The sequence below is a fragment of the Elephas maximus genome, chromosome 4, assembly GCF_024166365.1.
Source record: "Elephas maximus indicus isolate mEleMax1 chromosome 4, mEleMax1 primary haplotype, whole genome shotgun sequence".
In the NCBI taxonomy this organism is placed as follows: domain Eukaryota; kingdom Metazoa; phylum Chordata; class Mammalia; order Proboscidea; family Elephantidae; genus Elephas; species Elephas maximus.
In genome coordinates this window covers 146,365,245-146,378,028 of record NC_064822.1, presented here as the reverse complement: position 1 = coordinate 146,378,028, position 12,784 = coordinate 146,365,245, and positions in this window count along the sequence as shown.

Sequence of the window (12,784 nt, the reverse complement as noted above, 5' to 3'; positions counted from 1 at the left end):
TTGGTTTGTTTTTTATAGTGGTTATAATCCCATTTAGGGATGAGTTTTTTTGTTATGCAAATGACTCAATATTAGTGTAAAGTATGTCTTAAATCAACCCTTTCTGAGTTATAAAAGAGGAGATTAAGGAAGCAGAGAAGCGAGCAGAGATGGTGGAAGAGAGATGCCATACATGCCACATGAAGATCACCAAGGAGCCAAGGAATAGAAGCTGAAAAGAGACAAGGACCTTCCTCCCGAGTGGAGAGAGAGAGAGAACGCCTCCCCTAGAGCAAACTAAACCAAACTTGTTGCCATTGAGTCGATTCTAACTCATAAGGACCCCGTAGTATAGAGTAGAACTGCCCCAAAGAGTTTCGAAGTAGCAGCTGATGGATTCGAACTGCTGACCTTTTGGTTAGCAGCCATAGCTCACTGTATCTCTTAACCACTGTGCCACCAGGGCTCCTCCCCTAGAGAAAGCACCCTGAATTTGGACTTCTAGCTCCTAAACAGTGAGAAAATAAATTTCTGTTTGTTAAAGCCACCCACTTGTGGTATTTCTGTTATAGAAGCACTAGATAAAAGAGGGAGGGCCTCACTGAGATGGACTGATACAGTGGCTGGAACAAGAGGCTCAAGCATAACAAGGATTGTGAGAATGGCACAGGACCAGCAGTGTTTCCTTCTGTTGTGATTAGGGTCGCTATGAGTCTGAACTGACTCCATGGCACCTAACAACAATAACAACAACAGATAAAAGACAATCAGTAATAAAAGTATAAGAGACATACTGGGAAAAAACTTTAGCCAGAGAACTAAACTAAAAATTAATAAAATCAAATAACATAAAATATTCCTCAGTATGAAAACTGAATTTATAAGATGTTAACTTTATTTCCTTAAATTAATTGTTTTCATGAAAGCATATTAAAATTTGCTATTGTGTTTTTTAAACCAAAGGAAATATTTATAAACTTAATCTGAAATAATTAAAAAACAAGAATATACACACCAAACAAAATAGTTTGAAACATAAGCTTTATACAGGTAATTGTAATAATCCAATATAAAAATAAATTGCAGAACTATAATAATTATGAATATATATTATATGTTATTGTCAGGTGCCATCAAGTCAGTTCTGACTCAGAGCAACCCTATGTATGACAGAAAGAAACACTGTCCAGTCCTCCGCCATCCTCCCACTGTTGTAGCTACTATGTCACAATCCATCTTGTTGAAGGCCTTCCTTTTTTCTCTGACTCTCTACTTTACCAAGCATGATCTCCTTCTCTAGGGACTATCCCCTCCTGATAACATGTCCATAGTAAGTGAGATGAAGTCTCATCATCCTTGCTTCTAATGAGCATTCTGGCTGTGATTCTTCCAAAACAGATTTATTCTTTCTTCTGGCAGTCCATGGTATATTCAATATTCTTCACCAACACCATAATCTAAAGGCATCAATTTTTCTTCAGTCTTCCTTATTGATTGTCCAGCTTTCACATGCATATTAGGCGATCAAAAACACCATGGCTTAAGTCAGGCACACCTTAGTCCTTAAAGGGACATCTTTGCTTTTTAATACATTATTTAATGTATTAAATAATATATAGATTTATTTCAAGTACAAAAATATATACATAAATGTAGCAGAGTAAATATTCCAGAAAAAGACCCTAAACTTAAAAAGCAACTTTATCAGCCCTCAGGGAAATACAAATCAAAACCACAATGAGGTACAACCTCATACCCACTAGGATGGCTATAATAAAAAATACAGATAAGTATTGACAAGGATGCAGAGAAATTGGCACTCTCATATGCTGCTGGGGGAAATGTAGGTAAGAGCAGCCATTTTTGAAATACAGGTTGACTTTACCTCAAAAGATTAAACATAGAGTTACCATAGGAACTTACAATTCCATTCCTAGGTAAGAGAAATGAAAACATATGTCCACACGAAAACTTGGACAGAAATGTCCAGGAATGCTCATAGCAGCATTATTCATAATAGTCAAAAGGTGCAAAGACCCAAAGGTCTATTAACTGATTAATGGATGGATAAATGTGGTACTATAAAATACTATTTAGCAACAAAAAGCTATGAAGTACTGATATATGCTACAACATGGACAAATCTTGAAAACATTATGCCAAGTGAAAGAATCCAGTTACAAAAGACTATAGGGGGGGCCAAGATGGCTGACTAGGTAGACGCTACCTCGGATCCCTCTTGCAACAAAGACTCAGAAAAACCAGTGAATCGATCACATACATGACAATCTACGAACCCTGAACAACAAACACAGATTTAAAGAGTTGACCTGAGTGACAGAGATGGAGAACAAACAACTACGGGGAAGCAGCGACTGTTTTTGGAGCCTGGAGCCAGCGTCCCAGTCAGGTAACCTTGGCGCCGGGCTTAGGACTAGGCCCAGGGGAGCTGAACACAACATCTTGTGACAGCACAAACACGAAGCGCAGCCCTACCCCCCTGAACTGACCCTGGGAGGGGGCCCAGCCGGTCTGTGCAGGCAACGTGGCGACGCAGCTGGTAGGAAGAGAAGTCCCCGGGAGGCAGTGACTGGTTCTAGAGCCAGGAGTGCAGCATCCCAGCCGGGGAACCTTGGCGCCGGGCCTTGGATTGGGCACAGGGGAGCTGAACACGACATCCAGTCACGTTGCAAAAACAGGGTGCAGCCCTACTCCCCTGAACTAACCCTGGGAGGGGGCCCAGCCAGTCCGCGGAGGTGGCGTGGCGACGCGGCTGGTGGGACGAGAAGTCCCCAGGAGGCAGCAACTGATTTTGGAGCCAGGAGTGTAGCGTCCCAGCAGGGGAACCTTGACGCTGGGCTTTGGACTGGCAGCGGAGGATCTAACCGCGGCTTCAGCGGGCCAGACCCTCGGGGACAATCTCCACACAGCCAGCACACATAGGCAACACGCCCCTCGGGAATCTCAGATAAAATAGTCATCCCAAGCAAGATATGCAACTTTGGCCATATTCCAGGGTGCTACTCTCTGCTGTTTTTCTGAACCCTCCCCTCCCCTTCCCAGGCGTCTTCATTAACATTGGAATTTCCTGAGCCAGAGGGAGAACAGCTCCATCTCCGTGGCTTTGCTTTTCCCTTTTTTTTTTTTTTTTTTGGTCTTTTCCTAACCCATTCTTCCGTCCTGAGAGGAAAAAAAGCAACCACAAAAAACCCAGGGACCAAAAATCCTTCCCTAATTGGACTAAAAACACAGAACCAGCTCCAGCCAAGCATATATGATCCAAATCTCAGGCTTTCATCCTTACAGGGAACAAGGTGGCGGTTATAATGCAAAGGCAGTTCTGATAAGGATCTGACTGCATTTTTTTTTTAGCGGATTTACTGGAAAAACAAGTTTCCCAGGTCTGATATCTCTGCTTATTCAACAGAGCCCTAACTGACCCACAACAGGGAACTGAGGGCTGAAGTTCCCCCCAGACCACCTAGCCTCTTGCCTTAGGGGTCTAAGGAGGGTGACATCTACCAATCTGTAGAGTTACTTGCATTGGGGGCCTAAGGTACAGCTGCAGAGCACACCCACCAAAGTGCTTTAGGAATAGAGACACACCTACCTCACTGACACTTGGGGGAAGCCTGTCAGCATCCTGCCCCACCTGGAGTGTGAACCCCAGCTGCTAATAGAATCTGGTACACACAACTATCACCACTACTTCTCAAGGTGGATAGGTGTTAGGGTGCAGCACACACTTGATGACCCAAAATCAGATTCGACTCAAGAATAGTGAATAGACTCAGGCATATATATCTGGCAACAGCCCAAACCAGCTGGTAATAGGTCATAAGTAAGTCAAGGGCTACAACAAACAAGACAGCACAATCTAGTAGCCCATCCACGTATATTGAAAGAAAACAAAACAAGATAAGACTCAGTGAGCAATTATAGAATAAACCACTATTATATCTTAGTGATGGCTTGGAGACATCGGTCAATATCAAACCACATAAAGAAGCAGACCATGACAGCTTCTACAACCCCCCAAACAAAAGAATCAAAATCTTTCCCAAATGAAGATACAATCCTGGAATTATCAGATACAGAATATAAAAAACTAATTTACAGAATGCTTCAAGACATCAGGGATGACCTCAGAAATGAAATAAGCCAAACTGCAGAAAAAGCCAAGGAACACACTGATAAAACAGTTGAAGAATTCAAAAAGATTATTCAAGAACATATTGGAAAAGTTAATAAGTTGCAAGAATCCATAGAGAGACAGCATGCAGAAATCCAAAAGATTAACAATAAAATTACAGAATTAGACAACGCAATAGGAAGTCAGAGGAGCAGACTCGAGCAATTAGAATGTAGGGTGGGAAATCTGGAGGACCAAGGAATTAACACCAACATAGTTGAAAAAAAATCAGATAAAAGAATTAAAAAAAATGAAGAAACCCTAAGAATCAGGTGGGACTCTATCAAGAAGGATAACTTGCGTGTGATTGGAGTCCCAGAACAGGGAGGGAGGACAGAAAACACAGAGAAAATAGTTGAAGATCTCCTGACAGAAAACTTCCCTGACATCATGAAAGACGAAAGGATATCTATCCAAGATGCTCATCGAACCCCATTTAAGATTGATCCAAAAAGAAAAACACCAAGACATATTATCATCAAACTTGCCAAAACCAAAGATAAAGAGAAAATTTTAAAAGCAGCCAGGGAGAAAAGAAAGGTCTCCTTCAAGGGAGAATCAATAAGAATAAGTTCAGACTACTCAGCAGAAACCATGCAGGCAAGAAGGCAATGGGATGACATATACAGAGCACTGAAGGAGAAAAACTGCCAGCCAAGGATCATATATACAGCAAAACTCTCTCTGAAATATGAAGGCGAAATTAAGATATTTACAGATAAACACAAGCTTAGAGAATTTGCAAAAACCAAACCAAAGCTACAAGAAATACTAAAGGAAATTGCTTGGTCAGAAAACCAATAATATCAGATACCAGCACAACACAAGGTCACAGAACAGAACACCCTGATATCAACTCAAATAGGGAAATCACGAAAACAAATTAAGATTAATTAAAAAAAAAAAAATACCGAAAACAGGGAATCATTGAAGTCAATATGTAAAAGATCACAATAATCAAAAAGAGGGACTAAATACAGGTGGCATAGAACTGCCATATGGAGAGGGATACAAGGCGATATAGGACAATACAAGTTAGGTTTTTACTTAGAAAAATAGGGGTAAATATTAAGGTAACCACAAAGAGGTATAACAACTCCATAACTCAAAATAAAAGCCAAGAAAAACGTAACGACTCAACAAACATAAAGTCAAATACTATGAAAATGAGGATCTCACAATTTACAAGGAAAAATGTCTCAGCATAAAAAAGTAAGCGGCAAAAATGAAATTGTCAACAACACACATAAAAAGGCATCAAAATGACAACATTAAACACTTACTTATCTATAATTACGCTGAATGTAAATGGACTAAACGCACCAATAAAAAGACAGAGAGTCTCGGACTGGATAAAGAAACACGATCCATCTATATGCTGCCTACAAGAGACACACCTTAGACTTAGAGACACAAACAAACTAAAACTCAAAGGATGGGAAAAAATATATCAAGCAAACAATAAGCAAAAAAGAAGAGGAGTAGCAATATTCATTTCTGACAAAATAGACTTCAGACTTAAATCCACCACAAAGGATAAAGAAGGACACTACATAATGATAAAAGGGACAATTGATCAGGAAGACATAACCATATAAAATATTTATGCACCCAATGACAGGGTTACAAGATACATAAGTCAAATTTTAACAGAACTGAAAAGTGAGATAGACACCTCCACAATTATAGTAGGAGAATTCAACACACCACTTTCCAACAAGGACATGACATCCAGTAAGAAGCTCAATAGAGACACGGAAGGACTAATTACAACAATCAACCAACTTGACCTCATTGACTTATACAGAACTCTCCACCCAACTGCTGCAAAGTATACTTTTTTTTCTAGCGCACATGGAACATTCTCTAGAATAGACCACATATTAGGTCATAAAACAAACCTTTGCAGAATCCAAAACATCGAAATATTACAAAGCAACTTCTCAGACCACAAGGCAATAAAAGTAGAAATCAATAACAGAAAAACTAGGGAAAAGAAATCAAATACTTGGAAAATGAACAATACCCTCCTGAAAAAAGACTGGGTTATAGAAGACATTAAGGAGGGAATAAGGAAATTCTTAGAAAGCAACGAGAATGAAAATACTTCCTATCAAAACCTCTGGGACACAGCAAAAGCAGTGCTCAGAGGCCAATTTATATTGAGAAATGCACACATACAAAAAGAAGAAAGAGCCAAAATCAGAGAACTGTCCCTACAACTTGAACAAATAGAAAGTGAGCAACAAAAGAATCCATCAGGCACCAGAAGAAAACAAATGATAAAAATTAGAGCTGAACTAAATGAATTAGAGAATAGAAAAACAATTGAAAGAATTAACAAAGCCAAAAGCTGGTTCTTTGAAAAAATTAACAAAATTGATAAACCATTGGCTAGACTGACTAAAAAAATACAGGAAAGGAAACAAATAACCCGAATAAGAAACGAGAAGGGCCACATCACAACAGACCCAACTGAAATTAAAAGAATCATATCAGATTATTACGAAAAATTGTACTTTAACAAATTTGCAAACCTAGAAGAAATGGATGAATTCCTGGAGAAACACTACCTTTACCTAAACTAACACAATCAGAAGTAGAACAACTAAATAGACCCATAACAAAAAAAGAGATTGAAACACTAATCAAAAAACTCCCGACAAAAAAAAGCTCTGGCCCAGATGGCTATACTGCAGAGTTCTACCAAACTTTCAGAGAAGAGATAACACCACTACTACTAAAGGTATTTCAAAGCATAGAAAATGACGAAATACTACCCAACTCATTCTATGAAGCCACCATCTCCCTGATACCAAAACCAGGTAAAGACATCACAAAAAAAGAAAATTACAGACCTATATCCCTCATGAACATAGATACAAAAATCCTCAACAAAATTCTAGCCAATAGAATTCAACAACATATGAAAAAAATAATTCACCACGACCAAGTGGGATTTATAACAGGTATGCAAGGCTGGTATAATATTAGAAAAACCATTAATGTAATCCACCATATAAATAAAACAAAAGACAAAAACCACATGATCTTATCAATTGATGCAGAAAAGGCATTTGATAAAGTCCAACACCCATTTATGATAAAAACTCTCACCAAAACAGGAATTGAAGGAAAATTCCTCAACATAATAAAGGGCATCTATGCAAAGCCAACAGCCAACAGCCAACATCATTCTAAATGGAGAGAGCCTGAAAGCATTTCCCTTGAGAACGGGAACCAGACAAGGATGCCCTTTATCACCCCTCTTATTCAACATCGTGCTAGAAGTCCTAGCCAGAACAATTAGGCTAGACAAAGAAATGAAGGGCATCCGGATTGGCAAAGAAGAAGTCAAATTATCTCTATTTGCAGATGACATGATCTTATAGACAGAAAACCCTAAGGAATCCTCCAGAAAACTACTGAAACTAATAGAAGAGTTTGGCAGAGTCTCAGGTTATAAGATAAACACACAAAAATCACTTGGATTCCTCTACATCAACAAAAAGAACATCGAAGAGGAAATCATCAAATGAATACCATTCACAGTAGCCCCCAAGAAGATAAAATACTTAGGAATAAATCTTACCAAGGATATAAAAGATCTATACAAAGAAAACTACAAAGCTCTACTACAAGAAATTAAAAAGGACATACTTAAGTGGAAAAACATACCTTGCTTATGGATAGGAAGACTTAACACAGTAAAAATGTCTATTCTACCAAAAGCCATCTATACATACTGCACTTCTGATCCAAATTCCAATGTCATTTTTTAAGGTGATAGAGAAACAAATCACCAACTTCGTATGGAAGGGAAAGAAGCCTCGGATAAGCAAAGCATTACTGAAAAAGAAGAAAGTGGGAGACCTCACTCTACCTGATTTCAGAACCTATTATACAGCCACAGTAGTCAAAATAGCCTGGTACTGGTACAACAACAGACACATAGACCAGTGGAGCAGAATTGAAAACCCAGATATAAATCCATCCACATATGAGCAGCTGATATATGACAAAGGACCAGTGTCAGTTAATTGGGGAAAAGATCGTCTTTTTAACAAATGGTGCTGGCATAAGTGGATATCCATTTGCAAAAAAATGAAACAGGACCCATACCTCACACCAAGCACAAAAACTAACTCCAAGTGGATCAAAGACCTAAACATAAAGACTAAAACGATAAAGATCATGGAAGAAAAAATAGGGACAACCCTAGGAGCCCTAATACAAGGCATAAACAGAATACAAAACATTTTCAAAAATGACGAAGAGAAACCAGATAACTGGGAGCTCCTAAAAATCAAACACCTATGCTCATCCAAAGACTTCACCAAAAGAGTAAAAAGACCACCTACAGACTGGGAAAGAATTTTCAGCTGTGACATCTCCGACCAGCACCTGATCTCTAAAATCTATATGATTCTGTTAAAACTCAACCACAAAAAGACAAACAACCCAATCAAGAAGTGGGCAAAGGATATGAACACACACTTCACTAAAGAAGATATTCAGGCAGCTAACAGATACAGGAGAAAATGCTCTCAATCATTAGCCATTAGAGAAATGCAAATTAAAAGTACGATGAGATTCCATCTCACACCAACAAGGCTGGCATTAATCCAAAAAACACAAAATAATAACTGTTGGAGAGGCTGCGGAGAGATTAGAACTCTTATACACTGCTGGTGGGAATGTCAAATGGTACAACCACTTTGGAAATCTATCTGGCGTTATCTTAAACAGTTAGAAATAGAACTACCATACAACCCAGAAATCCCACTCCTCGGAATATACCCTAGAGAAATAAGAGCCTTCACACAAACAGATATATGCGCACCCATGTTTATTGCAGCTCTGTTTACAATAGCAAAAAGCTGGAAGTAACCAAGGTGTCCATCAACGGATGAATGGTTAAATAAATTGTGGTATATTCACACAATGGAATACTACGCATCAATAAAGAACAGTGACGAATCTGTGAAACATTTCATAACATGGAGGAACCTGGAAGGCATTATGCTGAGCGAAATGAGTCAGAGGCAAAAGGACAAATATTGTATAAGACCACTATTATAAGATCTTGAGAAATAGTATAAACTGAGAAGAACACATACTTTTGTGGTTACGAAGGGGGGAGGGAGGGAGGGAGGGAGAGGGTTTTTTTACTGATTAATTAGTAGATAAGAACTGCTTTAGGTGAAGGGAAGGACAATACTCAATACATGGAAGGTCAGCTCAGCTGGACTGGACCAAAAGCAAAGACGTTTCCGGGATAAACTGAATGCTTCAAAGGTCAGCGGAGCAAGGGCAGGGGTTTGGGGACTATGGCTTAAGGGGACTTCTAAGTCAATTGGCAAAATAATTCTATTATGAAATCATTCTGCATCCCACTTTGGAATGTGGCGTCTGGGGTCTTAAATGCTAACAAGCGGTCATCTAAGATGCATCAATTGGTCTGAACCCATCTGGAGCAAAGGAGAATGAAGAACACCAAGGTCACACGATAACTAAGAGCCCAAGAGACAGAAAGGGCCACATGAACCAGAGACCTACATCATCCTGAGACCAGAAGAGCTAGTTGGTGCCCGGCCACAATCGATGACTGCCCTGACAGGGAGCACAATAGAGAACCCCTCAGGGAGCAGGAGATCAGTGGGATGCAGACCCTAAATTCGCATAAAAAGACCATACTTTATGCTCTGACTGAGACTAGAGGAATCCCGGCGGTCATGGTCCCCAAACCTTCTGTTGGCACAGAACAGGAACCATTCCCGAAGACAACTCATCAGACATGAAAGGGACTGGACAGTGGGTAGGAGAGAGATGCTGATGAAGAGTAAGCTAATTATATCAGGTGGACACTTGAGACTGTGTTGGCATCTCCTGTCTGGACGGGGGATGGGAGGATAGAGAGAGTTGGAAGCTGGCAAAATTGTCGAGAAAGGAGAGACTGGAAGGGCTGACTCATTAGGGGGAGAGCAAGTGGGAGTACGGAGTAAGGTGTATATAAACTTATATGTGACAGTCTGACTTGATTTGTAAACGTTCACTTGAAGCTCAATAAAAGTTAATAAAAATAAAAAAAGACTATATATTGTACTATTCCATTTTTATAAAATGGTCAGAATAGGAAAATTTATAAAGACAGAAAAGAGATTAGTGGCTGCCAAGGGCTAGGGGAAAGGAAGTAGGCTACAGAAGATGGTAAGTGACTGCTGAAGGGTGCAGGGTTTCTCTTTGGGGTAGTGAACATGTTTTAAATCGATTGTGGTGTTGGTTGCACAACACCGAATATACTAAAAACCATGGAATTGTGCATGTTGATAGGGTGAATTGCATGTGAATTTGATCTTAATGAAGCTATCGTAAAAAAGTAATTTAAATATTTGAAAAATAAAACATGAAATCAAAACGAGAAAATATTTTTTTACATAGAATCCTGAGTAATTGATTTTATTGCTTAAAAAAATTATTTTGAATTTGTTTTCATTCACAAACACAAATAAATGAAGTAAACTGTATATGATCTTTAAATAATGAAATGCTTTCTTAATTCATAATTGTGGAGAAAATCACAAGGAAATTTATCAACACACTTGACTATATACATTTTGTAAAAGCCTTCTCAAAAGCATTATGCTAAGAAATATCAAGAGCTTCATAATTGTTCATATCACATTGTCCCAGGATTTTACTTCTGGTAATAAATTCTAATAAAATAATATGAATTAAAAGCAAAAATATGTGCAAAATTATTTTCATAATATCAATATCTGTCATGATGAAATGGAGAAAAAATAAATTATCCATAACTTATTTAAGTAAATTGTGGAATGTCAATTTAATGGATTAAAATATAGAATTGACAGTTATAGTTTTCTAAAAATATTTTCTTGTTATTGTTGAGAATATACTTATAGTTAAGTTTTAAGAACGTGAGATTATTGACATTTTAATGATGTGAACAAATACACAAGAAGGTATTTTATGCCAGAGTCAGCAAGCATCAACAAGCTCAAATGGTTAAACAAGGGGAGATGGGTGAGAATCACAGTCAGAACTCATCTACTTCACAATTTTACTTCTTACTTAAAGATTGTGATTATAACACCTGAGAAATCATTATAGTGATCGGGAGCTTAAAATATTTAGAATATTATCCATGAGAAAAGTTTATACATGACTTAAAAATTGGTATATATTTGGTGTAGATTAAACCTACAACATTGTTGTTATTGTTAGGTGTCATTGAGTTGGTTCCAACTCATAGTGACACTATGTACAACAGAGCAAAACACTGCCTGCACCATCCTCACAATCATTGTTATGCTTGAGCACATTGTTGCAGTCACTGTGTCAATCCATCTCATTGAGGCTCTTCTTCTTTTTGTTGACCCTCTACTTTACCAAGCATGATGTCCTTCTCCAGGGACTGATCACTCCTGATAATATGTCCATAGTATGTGAGGCGTAGTCTCGCCATACTTGCTCCAAAGAGCATTCTGGTTGTACTTCTTCCAAGACGGATTTGTTCATTCTTTTGGCAGTCCATGGAATATTCAATATTCTTCACCAATGCCACAATTCAAAGGCGTCAATTCTTCTTTGCTTTTCCTTATTTATCATCCAGCTTTCACACGCGTGTGAAGTGACTGAAAACACCATGACTTGGATCAGGTGCACCTTAGACTTCAAGGTGACATCTTTGCTTTTCCACACTTTAAAGAGGTCCTTTGAAGTAGATTTGCCCAATGCAATGCATCTTTTGATTTCATAACTGCTGCTTCCATGAGCGTTCATTGTGGATTCAAGTAAAATGAAATCCTAGACAATTTCAATCTTTTCTCCATTTACCATGATGCTGCTTATTGGTCCAGTTGTGAGGATTTGCGTTTTCTTTATGTTGAAGTATAATCCATACTGAAGACTGTGGTCTTTGATCTTCATCAGTAAGAGCTTCAAGTCCTCTTCACTTTCAGCAAGCAAGGTTATTAATGAGTATTCCTCTAATCCTGATGCCCTGTTCTTCTTCATATAGTCGTTTCTCAGATGTTTTGTTCAGCATACAGACTGAACAAGTGTGGTGAAAGGGTACAGCCCTGATGCACACCTTTCCTGACTTTAAACCATGCAGTATCGCTGTGCTCTGTTTGAATGACTGCCTCTTGATCTATGTACCTATTCCTCATGAGCACCATTAAGTGTTCTGGAACTCCCATTCTTCACAATGTTATCCATAATTTGTTATGATCCATACAGTCAAACGCCTTTGCATAGTCAATAAAACACAGGTAAACATCTTTCTGGTATTTCCTGCTTTCAGCCAGGATCCATCTGACATCAACAATGATATCCTTGGTTCTACATCCTCTTGTGAAGCCGGCTTGAATTTCTGGCGGTTCCCTGTTGATATACTGCTGCAGCCACTTTTGAATGATCTTCAACAAAATTTTACTTGCATGTGATATTAATGATATTGTTTGATAATTTCCACATTCATCTGGATCACCTTTTTTTGAGAATAGGTGTAAATGTGGATCTCTTCCAGTCAGTTGGCCAGGTAGCTGTCTTCCAAATTTCTTGGCAAAGTTGAATGAGCACTTCCAG